This window comes from Ambystoma mexicanum, chromosome 6q (assembly GCF_040938575.1).
Source record: "Ambystoma mexicanum isolate Mex_15411 chromosome 6q, UKY_AmexF1_1, whole genome shotgun sequence".
Taxonomy (NCBI): Eukaryota; Metazoa; Chordata; class Amphibia; order Caudata; family Ambystomatidae; genus Ambystoma; species Ambystoma mexicanum.
This window is the reverse complement of record NC_090937.1, coordinates 1168799767-1168817556: the sequence shown is the minus strand read 5'-3', so window position 1 is coordinate 1168817556 and position 17790 is coordinate 1168799767. Positions and strand designations below refer to the sequence as shown.

At 46.6% G+C, this 17790-nt stretch overlaps 1 protein-coding gene across 2 annotated transcripts in view; it reads right to left on the bottom strand.

Moving 5' to 3' along the window:
- PDS5A (PDS5 cohesin associated factor A) overlaps nucleotides 1–17790 on the bottom strand; it is a 1291333-nt gene that overhangs the window by 1042813 nt on the left and 230730 nt on the right. The gene's annotated exons all lie outside the window — the stretch shown is intronic.

Sequence of the window (17790 nt, the reverse complement as noted above, 5' to 3'; positions counted from 1 at the left end):
ATGGGAACAAAAAAATCGGTAAAATACCCGGGCATACAACTAACCCCGACATGAGAGGTTATACGGGGCCAACATCCCGTGCCTACTGAAGGCACTGGAGGAAGACCTAAAGCGTTGGGACATGCAGGAACTATCATGGCTGGCATGAATAACAGCAGTCAAAATGACTCTGCTCCCTAAATTCCTGTATGTGGTTGGCACACTTCCTATACGCATCCCAGGCCCAGCAAAATGTCCTTTATCTGGGGGGAGGAGGGCAGGGGGGGACTGAGAGTCTCCAAGAAGGTATTATTTAGGCCAAAAGCGCTGGGGGGCCAGGGGCTCCCAGAACTCTGCAGATACTTGGGGGCGGCGCAGATAGCTCCTATACTGTAATGGCTGCTTAGAGAGGGTCAGAATCAATGGACAACCCTCGAGAGTGCAGCTACCAGGACACCCCTGGGGAGCCTTGGTTTTATGGCAGCACGACACAGAGCCAAAGGGGGCACATTGCCGAAATTAACCAAAGCCACCCTTTAATTAACTAAAGCTTTAAGGGGTAAGAAAATAAAAGTGGGGGGCCCACTGGCTCCAGTCGCTCATAATCCCAGACTTCACTCCAGGGATACATGGTAACTTGTGGCCACGGGGGGAGGAGCAAACCCTGCTTCTGAGAGACTTACAGAAGAGGTAATACTCTTGTGCTAATCTTTACGCCCCCACCCCTCCTACGCTGATATGGCTAGTCCTATACCGATCATTTGGTCAGACCATTTTCTGGTGCTTTTTTCCATCTCACCATCTGCTGCTCCCACTGTCATAACAAAGCCTGCCATTCGCAAGCGTAGCTGGAAAGCTGTCCCTAAACCTATTAATATGCTTCAGTCGCACTGCATCTCTGTGGAGTGCTGCTCCTTAAATACATTACAGGAGGCTTTTACTGCCACAGCAGATGCTTTAGCACCCCCTAAACTATGCAAACAACGTAGTCGTCCACCAGAGCCTTGGTTTTCACAAAAACTCAACAACAGCAAACTCCAGTGCAGGCAGGCAGAAAGAAAATGGCGCAGGAGTTACTCCCCACACTCCAAAACTCGTTATCGTAACACACTTGCTGCCTACCACAAAAGTGATCAATGCTAAAAAAGCTTATTTCGCCCATACGGTGGAAGAGGCCATTAACAAACCTAAGGCGCTATTTAACTTGGTACAGTCTCTTTCTACACCTAAAGTACCTCAAGACATAGTTCCTCCCTCCCAAGATCTCTGCGTTTCTATCTCTACCTTTTTTCTTTCTAAAATAACCACTATTCGAGATAATATTAAGACTGAGGCTGCAGCCATTTTGGCTGACCCAGTTTTTTTGAAGCCTCCTCCCACTAAAGGCCATTGGTCGACCTTCCCTCTTTTCTCTAATACTGAAGTCCTATCTGTGATCCTTAAACTTAAATCTGCATCTCCTACAGATGCAATACCACTGGCTCTTCTGCAAGAAATATTCACTGACCTGATTGATCATATTACATCAGCTGTCAATTATTCATTTACCACAGGAACCATCCCGGATTCCCTGAAACATGCATTGGTAATCCCCTTACTTAGGAAGGTCTCTTTGGATCCTGAAGAGCTGGCTAATTATTGCCCGATTTCCCTCCTGCCTTTTCTGATGAAGGTTTTGGAGGCGCTGGTATCCCCTCTGCTTTCTACTTTTCTGGAATCCACTCAGTTTCTTGATGTATTGCAGTCAGGCTTTCGGCCGGGCAGAGGCACTGAATCTGTGCTTAACTCGGTGATGGATGACCTTATGTGCCTTGTTGATCAGGGCGGTGTTGGAGCAGTCCTGCTGTTAGATCTGTTAGCTGCTTTCGACACCGTCGATCATGCACTTCTGATCTCCCGCCTCTTTAAAGCCGGTATATCTGGCCAGGTTCTGGCATGGTTCACAACCTTCTTGACCGGCCGTTCGCAATCAGTGTCGCTGCCTCAGTTTTGCTCTGCCCCGGTTCTTCCATCTTGCGGTGTCCCCCAGGGATCGGCACCTTTCCCCCCCCCCATCTTATTTAATATCTATATAAGATACCTACTGTTTCTAATTGAATCTCATGTGTTCCGTTTTTATTCTTACGCAGATGATACCCAGATATTGGTCCATTTGGACCTGACTAAACCAGAAACAGCAAGGAGGCTAAACATATGCCTGGAAGAGCTGGGTATCTGGATGTCACATATGCCAACAATCACATTTCTGAAATTCCATCTAAGTGTGGCATATGCTACCAATCACATCTCCGTCTAGATTTGGCACAGACTAACTTGAGAATTCGACTAGGTGTGGCATATGCTAACAGTCACATTTCTATCTAGATGCAACGCAAGCTAGGTTCGGAATTCTAGGTGTGGTACATGCTAAGAATCACATATGCTAACAATCATATTTCTGTCTAGATTTGGCGCAGGCTAATCATTGTGGTTCTCTCGGGTATGGTACTAGTTAACATTATACTGCAGGCAGTGTTTGCTGTCCAGCCATGAATATGTTTAGGCTGCTGGTCACATATCTCTTTAATAAAGCATGGTGTAGGTCTGTAGCAGTTTAGGCCATTGAAAGGTAAGTTAGAGTGGCAGGAGCTTTCTGGAGTAGAGCAAATGCTCTACCCCCCACCCATGCCAGCACTTAGTTTTGTCGGTGTCTCGTGGCTTCATTGGCTTCCCCTGCTGACACATCTAGGAGCCGCCCTTTGCCTTGGGGCCCTTAGCCGAAGGGCTGCACGGGCAGAGGACTGCCCTGGGAGGAGCAGTGATGAGGGCCGAGAGGACCAATGGGAGCAGGGGGCTGGGAATGAAGGAGAATCAGGGGGAGGGCGCGGGTCGGCAGTCAATCAGGGACGGTGGGAGGCGGGCAGCGGAAGAAGTTGGGAAGCGAGGGAGGGCTGGGGGATGGGAGCCGAGGAGGGACACCAAAGGGAATGTGGCGCACACAAATGCTGCTTCTCTGGTGCAGCAGAGCCCCAGAGGGGCTTAAAGAGCATAAATCTACTCACCACGGCAGCAGGCAGTAAGGGTACACCGGGACAGATAGTCTGCTTAGGTGTGCTGCCACTACTGCCAGAACCTTTGTAAACACCCTTGGCGCCAAGGCAATGCCGAAGGGGAGTACTTTGAATTGATAGTGCATGTCCTCTATCACGAACCTTAGATATTTTATGTGCGCTGGCAACATTGAAATATGAAAGTATGCATCTTTCATTTACAGTGTTGCCATGTGATCCCCTGTTTCAACAGTGGGATTACTTCCTGCAGGGTTACCATATGAAACTTTTGAGGTTTGACAAATGTGTTCGCTGGGCGCAAGTCTAACACAGGGTGCATGGTGAGGTCCTTTTTGCGTACAAGGAAGTACACTGAATAAATACCCTAATTTACCTGAGAAAAATGTAGTACTCCACCCAATGTTGGGAGGGTTTGTTGGAGGGAATTTTCTAACAGTTAAAACTTGTGAGCAAACAGACTCTATAGACTGGTTTTGAAAAAGGGGAAGACATGGACTATGCTACTGCCGGTTATTCTTTACTGTATACATGTCTATGATTATGCTCGTGAAAACTAAATAAATTTGATAAAAAAAAAAACAATTTAAGGCGGTAATTGAAAAAATGCAACTTTTACATGTGTCATTTTACTGCAATCTGTTTTAAACTTTCCACTCATTTTCGAACTGTATGCTTTTGGTAATCTATTCTTTGTGATTGTTAGTATCTTTGCATTGTTGCTTTAGTGATTAATTATATTTGCGTCAAGGTTTTTTTTTTTTTTTTTTAAACACACATTCATCATTTGTCCATTTCCGAGTGTCAATTTCTTAACATTGCAAGGGGCTCTTATTTCGGGAGGCAAGGTCATATTTGGATTCCTTTTCATGTTTCATATTCCTGATTACCTGCTGCTTCTGTTTATCCATTCAGAATAGATTATTTGTGGGTTGAGGGAACTTTGCAGTGGGAAATCCTAACTTGGGTGCTATCTTTCCTAAATCAAAAAGCGCTCCTATTCCGCTGTGCTGTGTATATGTTCCACTAGAAGGTAAAACTCAGTGCATTGCTCACATTCTCATTGTAATTATCACCCCACTGGTGATTGTTGCCCCATATTAAAAAGTGTATGATTTCTTTTGAATTTTAAAATAAATAAATATTGCATTTTACCAACCAGCCTGGTTCATGGTCCATTGTGACCCGGGGGTATTTGAAAAAGGGGTTGTGAGATGAGTGGTACCATCCCAAAATTGAATCTGCATCAAATAAGGAGAAAAGCATCTCAATTGTGCCCTATATACTAAGCCAAGATCAAGGTGTGTATCGCTTGATTGAAATCCTTAACACTCCTCCCTCCCCCTTTCCCTCCCCCTCCTTCTCCCTCCTTCTCCCTCCTTCTCCCTCCTTCTCCGCCTCTCCTTTCTCCTCCCAATTCCTAAAACACTTCCGTGACCAGTCAGTTGGGGTCAGGGATACCAAAGCAAACCCCCTTTCCGCAAGTGGTTTGCACGGTCCGCCACACAAGATTTTCAGATAGCTTGTTCAAGACCTGGAAGAGGAGCCAGAGACAGCGAAGTAGGCACTGGAGCAACCTCATGCACCACAGAGCAATAGAACCACAGAGATACAGTGGCCCATGCAGCCCAGAAGCTGCAGAAAGGTGGAGACCGGAAACACCCTTCGGGAAGAGCAGACATGAATTATCCAAATAATGCTAGCAACCTGATCCTCGGGAAGGCAAGCCCTGCCCAGGTTGGTATCCAAGATAACTAGGATGAAGCATGGGAACTGGGACGGAAATAAATGGGACTTGAAGTTCAGGGAGAAGCACAACTGTGCAACAGACTGCATGTGTGGTACGGACGGTCGCAAACCGGGTCAAGGCTTGAATGAGCCAATCAATCAGTTAGGGCAGGGGTGCACAACTAGTTTTGACGGAGGGCCAAATGTACCTTACAAGCTGTCCACAGGGGGCCTGATTGTTTATGCGGGGCAGCCGGGATTGGCATGTGGTGAATTTACGACCCCCACAGACATTTTTAGTGAGCATGTGGGCGATCAAACAGGCATTTTTGGGTGTACTTCTTGTCTTTATTACTATTTGTCCTTTCAATTCTGCATCACTTTTATTAACCAAAACAGTTTTTCTAGTGCTTATTAACATACTTTCACAGCGCTGGTGTTGGTACACGTTATTACCAAACTAGAAGAAAAATAGATTTGGCCCTGGGCTTGAACATGTTATCCATAGTGTGATAACAAAATCACCCCCGAGCCCTCAGCAGCAACAACCCAACCGAAAGCTAGGTGTCCTGCAGGTGAAAAAGAGCTGTGCATAGGCCTTTTTGGCAGGAAGTGGAGAAAGTACAGGCACAGGCATACGGAACGGAAGATAACAGATCTCCTGAGGTGGTCTTCTGGGACTCAGGCGGGATACCTTGGAGGGGCAACCTATTTCCCGGGAAAAGGCAAGAGCAATTCTCATACTTGCTGCTATGACTGTTGTAGCGCAGAGGTGGAAGTGTAAGGAGGTTCCCTTGCTGCAGGACTTGCTGCGGAAACTTTGGGAAATCGTGGCACTGGAGTGGGCAATTTATGCTACGCACAACAATATTCAATCTTTCACAAGGGACTGGGAGGAGACTCTGGACTTCCTTAGGGATGATTTTTGAATCGGGTGGCGCCCGCAACGCTTCCGTTTGTTGGACCTGCAATGAACAAGGGCGACTGGTCCATGGAGATAATGGCCCAGGGACTATGCCAGACTGCTCTCAAGGGAGGGTTGGGGGGGGGGGGGGTAGGGGAAGTTGGGAAGTGTATTTGGTTGGTATGTTCCACGGAAGGTCTGGACCACGGCCATAATGCAGCTGCTCTCAGGGGGGTGGGTCGGTGTGGGAGTTGGGGAAATGTATTTGATTAATCTTGTTAAAAACGAATAAAAAGAAGTTTAAAAAAAATAGCTGTGCAGATGTGGGCGACGAGTGATCTGCCCACATTAAAAACTACATGAGGAAGCTTTGCCTCTGGATCTTACAAGAGAATGCAACCTCCAACCCTTTGCACTTTACAAAATTGTACTATGAGCAGACTGGGAGCGCACTGGCAGCATAGGACTGCCTCTCCATAGCCAGAGCTACTATAGGAGCCAGACTGGACTACTGCAACCCCCTTCTAGCAGGCGCATCAACTCAAAACTTAAACAGGCTCCAAATAGTGCAAAATAATGCCCTCCGCGCTGCACTTCTCATCCCCAAAACTGACCATATATCCCAGGCCAGAAGACTAATACACTGGCTCCCAGTCAAGGAAAGAATCAAATTTAAAATACTCACTCTCACACACAAATGCATCAATCACACAGCACCCCCCTACTTATCAGAAACCATAACCAAGAATTCCTCCATCCGTCCTAAAAGAAGCCATCACGCTAATCAACTCAGAGTACCCACTGTAAGAAGAGCCAAAGCCGGCGGCATTGGCTTCCCGCACATAGCATCTAAGCTTTGGAATGCTCTCCCCAACTCACTCAGAGCAGAACCCTCGCTGTACTCCTTTCACAAATCCCTCAAAACTACACTATTCAATTAACCATCCCTCTGTCACCTTCACTTGCTCATACGTTCTGCTACGAAATGTGTCTAAACACTAAGCATCTGTATACATTATCCTGTAATGAAAATTGCCTTGTAACCATCTTCCTTCCACTGTAACCAGCTTAATGTTTTATTTGTAACAGTGCCACGATGCCCCTGGGATGATGTGTGCTTAAAAAAATTGAATAACATTTAAAAAAACGAAACTAAAAGAAAAACCTCTAAATTTGCATCCTCCACATGCCACCATGAAACACCTCGGCATTCGGAAGTACTGCCACAAAAGACTTCAATACCCACTGTCAACATTGCTTTGTCACCAGGGCAATTAATGTTGTCTTTCCAATACTTTGCTCTGAAGCAGCATACAACGGTGGGGTGCACAGGCCAAGGAAAAAAAAAATAACTGATATAGTTTTCTATATTGCTTATTACCATGCATTACAACTCTGGTGTTGGTTGGTAGAATTGCATACTAAACCCAGAAGAAAAACGGAGTTGTTGCTGAGCTTGAATATTTCATCCACATTGTGAGCAGACACTCCCTGGCACCCCAGCAGAATGCACAGGACACAGCAACCCAGTTGTCACAGATGAACACAAGCTGTGCAGACCACAAGCCTGCGAGGGAAGGGGTGATGATTATGAGGTTTATGACTTGGCCAAAGACATTTTTAAGTGGTCATTTAGTTTGACTACTGGCTGCTTTTCTTTGCTCTGTTGTGCAGGGACAAATAAACCTGTTTTGCGATAATATGCAGCTATTAACCCCCTCTCTCCATTGCTTTATCTACACCAGAGTTTTGCCACAGAATGAAGTCCTAAGGTGGTGGTACATTCATTTATATAAATGTACAACCATCCGCCTCCCTCTCACCGCTCATGTTCCTCAAATAAATGCAAGCATGACGGCACTGTGCAGTACAGCCTGAGCTCCTGTCCCCACCCTCAACCCTCCAGTTTCAGCCACAAGCTTACCTTGGGAGGCGAAGGCTGGTGACAATGGGCAGGTGGAGGCTGTCAAGGCCAGGCCAGACAGTCTTTCCCTTATTCTTGAAGCATGAGTGTTCGCAGTGTCAGAAGGGGTGCACTAAATCCAACGGACAGTTCAGGAAGGCACATAAGTAGCAAAATTCAGAGATCCCAAGGAAGACTGGTTAAACAAGTAAGTATTTCACTTTAGAGTTAGGTGAGGGTCCAGGGACTTCTGAGAAGATGCTCTAGGAGGGTCCAGCAGTGGGCCTGGGTGAACTGGATGAGAGGACTCCCAATCATAGGAAATACCCCAAAGCTTTACAGAAATCACAAAAGCTTAAGGTAATTAAATAACCCAGCCAGCACAGTACCTTAATGCAGAAAGTACCTTAAAACAGAAGAAGAGTTCCAGCAAGAAGACATCAGGATCTGCAGCCAAAATCCTGCTCGTTGAATTCCTTGTCATGAAGACACAAGACAGGACCCGGGAAGGACCTTTCGAGCAAGGATCAACAGGGGGGATGAGGGGGGGTGGAGGCTCCAGGCAAGAGTTTCTTTGTGGCTGGATGTGGTTCTGTGGTTTTGGCGCCCTTTTCATGAGCCAGAAGATGAACGGAATATCGCTGGTCTGATTCTCGTTTGCAAGATCAAGCACTCCAGTGAGGGGACTTTTCAGATTCATGTCTCTGGAGGTCCAGCAGGGTGCCCACAAAGTTTCAGCAAGACCCGGAAGACCGTGCACTGCACAATGGCTCGAGGATATTTGGGTATTGCAGCCGCATAAGGTCAAAGCAGGACTTGGGATGGCTCAAAATGCAGGTCTTCTTGAGTCTAGTGGATCTCACCAGGCTCTGGGTCGTTTTCGGAATCCACAGGTCGATTGGAAGGAAGGGTAACAGCAGGCTCCATTTACACAGCAGGCTCTCCAATGACTGGAAACCATCTCAGCCGCATTTTCTTCAGTTCCAGTGGTCGACTACCTCTTCAGCTTCCAGGATCAGACTTATGCAGGAACCAAGTCAATCAAAAAGCTATGCAACCATTTTACATCCAGAAGGGAGTAATTCTCCGAAGTCATCAGCATAGCCAGAATTGTACTAAATCTTTATTATAGTGACAGGGCCACGCTTCCCATATTTTTTGCACTGGGGGAAGTGGAGGTAGGTTTTTATGCCTTTGGATTGCGTAGAAGATGTCCAAGAGTTGCGATTGCAAGCTAGCTTCCGGTCGGGTCCAGGAGCAGAGTGCAACCCTTTCAAATGAAGAAATGCAGCAGGCGCTGATGCAGGACTCTTCAGGACACTCTACCAGACAGGGTACAGCTGGTTCCAGCGATAAATGGGGAGCAGGCGGCGTCTCAGCCGTCTAAAACAAAGGAAACCTTCCAGAACAGGACCAGACATTGCTGGGACGCTGAAACTTTGCAGGAAGGCGGCTTGTATGACTAGATGGAGACCGCCTAAGTTCCAGGCCAAAACACAGAACGTCGATGCTTCTAGCATCGTAGCCCAAAACAGAGCGGTTCAGTCCACTGGGTGGTCCATGGACACCTCCAAAGGCTCCAGGATGCAAGTTTGTGAAAGTGTCCAGACTAGTTTGTCCCACCACTAAGCATCAACAAAAGTCTTCTGTGATCATGTAGTCCAGCAGGGCTTCACTGAAACAGTAGCAAGAATGGTTGCCAGGCTCTTCAGGAGTCGTCCTCGGGTCTTCCGTCACCTGCACAGATACACAGGATACTTGGCTCCACTTCAAAATCGGCTGGAATGGCTGCAGGACTCCTTTTATCCCAAATTCAGGTGAGTGATCAAACTCAACCCTCCAATGGCAAGGATCTGCACCACGAATGCACACCAGCAGTGGTCCAATAAGGGACCACTAGGCAGCTGACGCATGCATGCATACTAGACATACTGGCACCAGTATGTGATCTAGGACAAGACCGTGTCAGCCCACTTCCTGATCCCATACACACATGGCATGCACTAGCCCGTGAAAACAGCAGCTTTACTGGGCAAATGCATAACCATAAAAGGGAACTCCTGACCTGAGAAGGCAGGAAGAAGGCCAAACAGCAAAATGGTCCAAGAACAAGCAAAACACCTCATGGCACGGCCATTTTAGGACACAAGCCACATTTAGTAGTCTAACGCAGTAAACGTGAATGAGCCAACTAAAAATATAGCACACATGGTAAAAATATATCACTGCTGCCACCAGCTTGTCTTAAGGCACATTTAAAAGTTACCAAAAAGCACTTTTGTGCAAGTCTGGGGTGATACATTAGTATCCCTATTTCACTGCATTGAAAGATGCTTTCTGCACTACGAAACACTTACCCAATCAATAAAAAGTAAAAAGACAAAAGGGGGAAACCGTTTCCTGGTACTGACAGTCTGAAGGACTAGTACGTTTCCTCATAACAAATGGAAAAAGGCCAATGAAGTGAAGCTGAAGGTTTCACTTCTCTGCAAAAAGTCAGGACAAGATGTAAGAAAACAAAAGCAAAAAAGTTTGGGGCGTTCATAGGAAAGGTTTTCATTTGGGCAATTTCCCCCCATGTTCTAACACCCATAGTCTGACTTAGATGCATCTGTCTGATGAACTCCCTTATTGAAGTCTGCCTTTTTGGGAACTGGCTCCTCACAAGATGCATTTTAGGCCTTCGAAGCTTGCCTGCTATTTTTGTTTCCACGTCAATTTTTGGGGTTGGCAGTTCTTCAAATTGTCGGTGAGGTTAGCCGCCATGGTGGAATAATTGGGGATAAACCCCAAATAGTACCCAGTTACCCCAAAAAAGCTTGTAGCTCCCCTTTTGATTTAGGTGTACAGGGGGGTGGTGGGTGGGGCGGCATTTGATGCATGGCTTTTACTTTATGCATTTGGGGTTGATATTATAAATTACTCACCGTAGTGACTAACGTACTCTTAGTCCATAGTCCCCTTTCCTCCACACTGAACGGGCGTCCCTTCCAAGGAACAGGAGACTATATTTAAAGGTGAAGGTTTTTCTGGTGAAAAAGGTTCAGAGGGGCGCGGCCTAGGGAGCATGCACTGACTCTGCCCTCCAGTGCCACACCTCAGTCCCCTTTTTCGGCGTCGACAGGAACAGGCAGAATTCACCAGCGCTCCTGGGTTTGGCTTCGGCCATGTAATTCCATGCAGGGAAACTTCTTCTCTTTGTCTTTTTTGTCTCATCTATCATTCAGGTACTCTGTCTTCAGGCGTCATGCTCCACCCCAGCGCATGTCGACTTCTACAGGGTTCAGCAGGTGTCCATCCTGCAACAGGCTCTTCCCAACTTCAGACCCCCCCACGCCCTCTGCCTATGTTGCCTTGGCCCAGACCACTGTTGGCAATGATGTTCGGCGTGTGACTATCCTCAAAGGCACTGAAAAACAGACTAGCTAGGTGGAGGGAGCTCTTCCAGAAGTCGCCTCCAGAGGATCTCAAGAGCATCGTCCCAGGTCCAAGGTAGGGCCGATATTTTCCAGCGCACCCCGCAAGGAAGACTCCTTCCCAAGGACTCTCCCACACGGGAGGGACTGGTCAGGTCCTTCCACCGGCATGTGCACAGAGGCTGCTACAGAAACCGGCCCTCGGGTCGAGGGGTCCTCTGATCCTCCCGGATGCAGTGTCGAGGGACCGGAAGATTATTGTACCGGGCTTACACCTGAGGGGCTCCGCCCTTTTACCGGCACAATGGCCGAGGGGCTTTGCCCTAACACCGGCAATACGTCTGAGGGGGCGCCTAAGCGTAACTCTACCGACCCCGGGTTGAGGATGCCACACCTACCGGGCCGAGACCCGAGGAGCAGGGTAGGCCCAGTGATCCACACACGGAAGCCTTGGACGAGGCCGGACCCAGCGGGCTGGACATCACGTCACAGGCGCGTGGCAGGCAGCTCGACAAAATGGCTGCCGTGCCAAAGCGAAGAACTAATGTCAAGGTGGGACTGGTCGCAACCAGGTTCGTGGCCTACAGTCTACCCTACATATGCGCAAAGCAACTTTCCCCAATGCGTACCTACAGACTGGGTACACAGCGGCTCCAGCAGTCCCCCACTACCCAATCAGTTCCCCCTACCACCTCTTCGGCCAGTGAGGAGGTACTCTTTGACCAATGAACATGCGCACAGCAGGAGCGTGCACAGTGGCTATTAGCATCCTTCCCCCAACTCCCCTATCCATAACCTCTCCCTAACCCACTTCATCGGTTGCCCTACTATCCCTTCCCTATCCAACCAACGTGACCCTAACCCTCTCATCCCTGGGGTTGCAGAGCCTTGTGTTAACCTAACTCGCAGGTCCCAAAACCGTAGTCAGATGGTTGGTTCGAGCTACTCCTGCACAGTGGAAGCCGTGGAGCCCTGTCAGTCCGGTCCATTGTGGAAATGTACTTAGTCGTTCCAAGTTTCTCAAATAACTCCTCTTTCCGTGGCAAGGGATAATTATCAAATGGGGAAAGAGTTTAGCTTTCTAAAGTCGAAACAAACACCAGGTTTGGATGCGTTTGGTGACCAAATGGTTCAGGGAGGACCAGGGACTCTGAGGGCTTGATTTAAGCTTGAGCATCTCCTCCATTTCTGTTTCAATTATTTTTGTCTTTGCTTTAGGAATTGTGTTTAGGTCGATTGCTTTTCCTGCAGATGTTTAAATATAATGGAACAAATACATGACTACCTGTTTTATCTGAAAATACTTAAAAAATGGTAGTAAGCCATTAAGATCTTTTTGTTGAGATGTGGGCCATAGTGGCCTTGATTGTCTCGCTAGGGTCTACCTTCAATTCCTTTAGTAGGTTTATATGATATACCTGGTATTTTGGACATCTGTCAGGTTGAGACCAAGTCATTTAAGGGACCCTTTTTCTCCAAGATCTTACATGACCCATACCACTTAGTAATCCTTCCAACCTCTGAAAATAATATGGTTTTATAAGACAAACTGACCTACCGAGAAGGACCTGGCCACAGCGTGTTTATCATAGATTGCCTTTTGATATTCTTACTGGTGTGCCACAATTTCTCTTACTACTGCCATATGGGCAGTCTGGGAAATTGGGAAGATAGCTTCCTCTCTTCCTACATTTCTTTCACCTGGTCTAAAATATCGACGTTACCTCCCATAAAGTAACTTGAAAGGGGAATATCCTAGGGAGGCAGGAGGGGTCTTACGAACTGTGAATGAAGCCCAGCGGATCATTACATCCCAATTCTTTCCATCAGATTCCAATAATTTATATATGATTCTTTTCAGGGTCTGATTAAACCGGTCAATCAACCCGCCTGTTTGGGGATGATAGACGTCGGCATGGGTTTAATGTGGAGTACGCCTAGTTCCCTATAGCGACAGGTCAAGATAGGACTTTTCTATTATCATACAATATAATAAAAGGCTAGATGAAAGTTTGTCCGATGCAGTCATGCGCAGTAGAGACTGCCCGCTTCATGTCTTGTGACCGCTAGAGGGAGCTATTGCCTTAAGAAAATAAGTTGTGGCCTTCGGAAATATACAAGATTAGATGTAGGTCTGCCCGATGCAGTCATATTAGCACTCTTAAAATGTCTCTCCTGGTGCACTTTGGCCCGTGTACACAGGCTTTCATACTAATGTAAAATAAAAGCAAGAAGTTAGACGACTCCTTCCGACCTGCCACAGTGAATAAATACTGAACAACACGGTTGGATGGAGCACCATGACAGACTGACCTACCGAGAAGGACCTGGCCACAGCAGGATTATAGATTGCCTTTTGATATTCTGGGCCTAAGTGGTGTTCCACAATTTCTCTTACTGTTACTTAAGCAGTTACCTTAAACGTATGCAGCTCTTCTCTAGCCAGGTAAATAAGGTCCAAGTGTTCTGAAAGATTCAGCTCACAGTTAAGTCCCTGGATAGAGGTTTCAGAAGCCACAAAGTGGCCCTTCAACAAGATTTGGCCAGAGACACAGAGTAAGTTCTTCATAAAAAAAAAAAAAAAAAAAAAAAAAAAAAAGCAGCACAGTGTGTAAAAAAAGTTAATCCTAAAGGAAAGGACTCCCTCCTAATTCCTACACGACACGCCGACGGCTCCGCAGGGAGAAATTCCCAACCAGAACTACACTATTCACATTCAGGAACAGGTAGTAGTAGGGACTTTGCACCCGTTGAATACCTACAGGACAAGGGGGTGCCAAGAGTGTCATGTACACTTAGACCCTGAACTCTGATATTAAAAACTACTACCCGATGTAAGAATCACTGGGTCCAACTACCGCGACTGTTGAAGGTAGTCCATGGGTAGCAGTCACTGAACTCCGTGTTGGGTTTAGGTACAGCTAGATGTGGTCAGATCTCGTGAAACGGACGCGGGTGCAGCGATGCCTCAACCAGACAGGACAAGCCACCTGGGACATCGACCACTACTACTCCCACGATGAGGTACGACCCAGGAACACTACATTTGTGTTGTGTGCAAGGACACCATTCAGCATGAGGCGGGCTTGGATCCCAGACAGGCCCTTCTTCACAATAGAGAGCAGCTGATACAGGTGAAAAGGTTCCTTCACAAGAAAGAATATGCCAAGTGCCAGGCTTCCAGGTGAGGCTGTGCACGGTGCAGTGTGGATGCTCCTGCAATGGATGGTCAGCCTTGGGATGTTGCAGTGTCACTCCTTAAGTATAGGGTCACAGGCCCAGAGACTGGTTAGGCACAACAGACTCACAACAAATCTCACCCCGCATCTCCACAGTGGAACATAACTGCAGGAGCAGCCGCTCCCCCTCTCATCCAAGAAAGTTGCACTCCCAGAGCCCCTTGTGAGCTGATCCTCCGCTGCCGAATGCAGCCAGCGTGTGCCCTGCACAGATTCGGATCAGGCTGCGTGGCGAATGCCTGACAATATGGCTGTTGGCCATTACTACATTTGCCTGACCGATTGCTTTGCAACGCAATCGTTTTTTGATCCCTGAGGTCCGCCGGTAGGCGGAAGCAGCTTCAAGGAAGGACCGCTAAAGCAAGGCCCTTCCTGTTTGCCCCTGTTCGCCTCTGGAGACACTGGGCCAATACTCCCTGAAATCTGAGGTCTACAACCGTCGAATATCAAACTCTAAGTCGCATTCGAAAGAACTCTTCACCATCTTTAAGGAGCTTACAGTGCCTCCCATCTCTACTGACGAGATCATCAAAGATGAAGCTTGGTGCAACAGTATCCAAGCTGCCATGCTCAATAAAATAGACCTCTTACAAAACAAAATCCTTGACCACTAGAAGACCTTACCGAAACAGCCTACACATTCTCCATCTTCCAGCAAAACCATCAACGTCCCCAAATTTGCCTTTAACGAAGTCTCGGAACTAGAAGTCATGGACATCTTGAAACATCTGAAACCCTCGCCCTGCAAAGGCAATACATGCCCTCCAAAGTTAATTAAGGACTGCGCTGAACCACTTGCTCCACTCATTACCGCATTCATGAATGCCTCCTTTAGCACCTGCTCCGTCCCAGACAACTTCAAAGAAGCTTTGGTGTGCCCCCTTCTAAAAAAGCCGACTTTTGACCCTACGTTGCCCAACAACTATAGAGCTATAACGACAGTCCCTTTCCTTCTCAAAATACTAGACAAAGTGGCACACAGCCAAATACAACTATACCTGGAAACAAACTCCATCCTAGGTAACAGACAGTCAGGATTCCGTAAAGGCCACGAAACAGACTGCTCTACTGGACCTAAAAAACCAAATAACGAAAGATACTGGACACAGGTAAACCCGCCCTCCTCCCGCTCCTTGACCTCTCAGCGGTGTTCGACCCAGTAGACAAAACTCACTCCCCACCTCTCTCTCAGCACATTTCTCAGACCAAGCTACTTCATGTATAACATCCTTTATAGAAGGCAAGGCCATCAAATTCTTCTCTAACACATCCAACGCAACACCATCCATAATACACTGCGGTGTCCCACAAGGATCTTGTACAGCACCTACAGTGTATAACCTCTTTACAAAGCCTCTTTTCAATATACTGGATACACTTGGGATCGCATACACCAACTATGCAGACGATACCCAAGTGCTCCTCTCCCTAACAAGTTCATATATCACAGACGCCCTAGCTCAAACATATATATGCCACCATTCAAGCCAGGATGGCCACTAATGGCCTATGTCTTAACAGGGATAAGACTGAGATCCTGATTCTCAGCCGAAAGTCCACACTTGCCAAGCTAGATAGTCTCTACGTCAATTTTAACATTGACAACTGCACCATCCCAGTCCCATCTTCTGTGAAAACGCTAGGGGTCTACATTGATGCAACTGTGTCTATGAATAAACAGGTTAGTGCCATTGTATCCACGTCTGCATTAAGCACCAAATTCATCAACGCCATCAAACCATTCCTAACCAAAGAAAACTGTCCATCAATAGCAAGAGCTACCATAGGCGCAAAACTCTACTATTGTAATGCTCTCCTAGCTGGCACCTCTGAAAAAAAACCTAAACAGACTTCAGGTGACTCAAAATAATGCACTGAGAGCAGCCTTGGGCATCTCAAAAAGGGACCACATCTCAAGTAAGAAAATCTGTTCACTGGCTCCCTGTCAAAGAACGTACCACTTTCAAGATTCTGACTACAACCCACAAATGCATCCATCGCACTGCACCGTCCTCTCTTTCAGACACTCTACACAGACCTGCTTCATCCAGACCCACCAGACTATGCTATACCAACCAATTTACTGTACCACGTATCAAGACTACAGCGGGAGGACGAGGGTTCCCCTACATAGCACTTAACCCACGCTCTAAGAGCAGAAAGCTCACTCATAGCCTTTAGAAAAAAAAAAACTAAACTAAACCACCACCACCCACAGCCAAAAATTTACACAACGCTAATGTTTTCTTAATCCTGCATGTTTTTGTCTCCATGTTGTAACTAAGTCTGTCTATTGCTGTAACCAGCGCCACAATGCCTCAGGGCTGCTGCTCTGCGCTCAACAAAATACAAATAAATAAGACTAAGGGAGGAAGGCACTGAAGGTCTTCCCTGGTTGATGTGGATGTAGCAGAGAATCTCTGGTGAATGGTTTGTGCAATAATGGATCGCTCTTCGGCAGTCCTTTTGTTCCTCTGATGCATCTTCTTTCTTCAAAATCTTGGTTCCACAAGTGATCCAGACCCTCTTAAGTCAAAAGTGTCCCAAGAAACTTCTCACCATGCTGAATATATGTTGGCAGTGTGCCATTAAAGGTTTCTGGACGCAAGCCATTGTAAAAGACTGGCGTTGCCATTCTGGCTACTCCTCAGCAGCGAACTACAAGCATGCTTTGCAGAGGTTACCAGGAATGCCTCATTACACATGTCTGCCACCAGCAAATGTCAGAGGCCGCACACACTGCTGATTAGGAGCTGAAATAGCCAAATTTGCTTATCATTTGTAAATAGCGCCCAGCGCTGAATCAGGGGGATCACTGTTTCACAAAAGGGGGCACACAGCCTACCCCTTAACAAGGATATCTCTTGCGCCTGATGTAAACTATCCTCCATCTTTAAGGCCTCCTGAAAGCATGGCTAAAGGAGGGGGTACACACAAAATCTATGTTTCTTTCTCCACATTTCGACATTGACAACATGGTCAGTCTTGGCATTGTCAACATGGTCAGTCTTTGGTTTGGAGGATGGCATTTTTGGACGGGGAGTGATTCACTTCCCAAACATTTTTGTTTGATTTGTACATGGTTTCAAAAAACCTTTACAATACAGCAATAAAAGTATAAAATACAGAGGGAAAAAGAAAAATGTATTAAAAACTCTCCACCTCAAAATATTAAGGCATTTCCATATACTCAAAATGATCATATTTCACATTAACGTTTTCCCCCTTCTAAAAAAAAAAAGTATGTCCTATTCCCCAATGTTTTTAAAAAAAGATAATACTGCAAATCAATAATGTATAAAATACACTCTTCTGGCAGGATTAAAAAGAGCAGCCACCAGTCAGTTATTATTTTACTACTTTGACAACTTTTCCACAGATTTTCATTGTATGAAATAGAATAAAAAAAAAAGACCACAAATCAACACCACAAAGTGCAGTTATCTGGCAGAATTACAATGTGCTTAAGTGCAACAAAAAAAAAAAAGCAGCCCCCACTAACCCGTCAGATGTTCTGATACTACTTCGGCATCATTCCCACAAGTTTTCATTGTCAACCCAGTTTTTGGAGAAA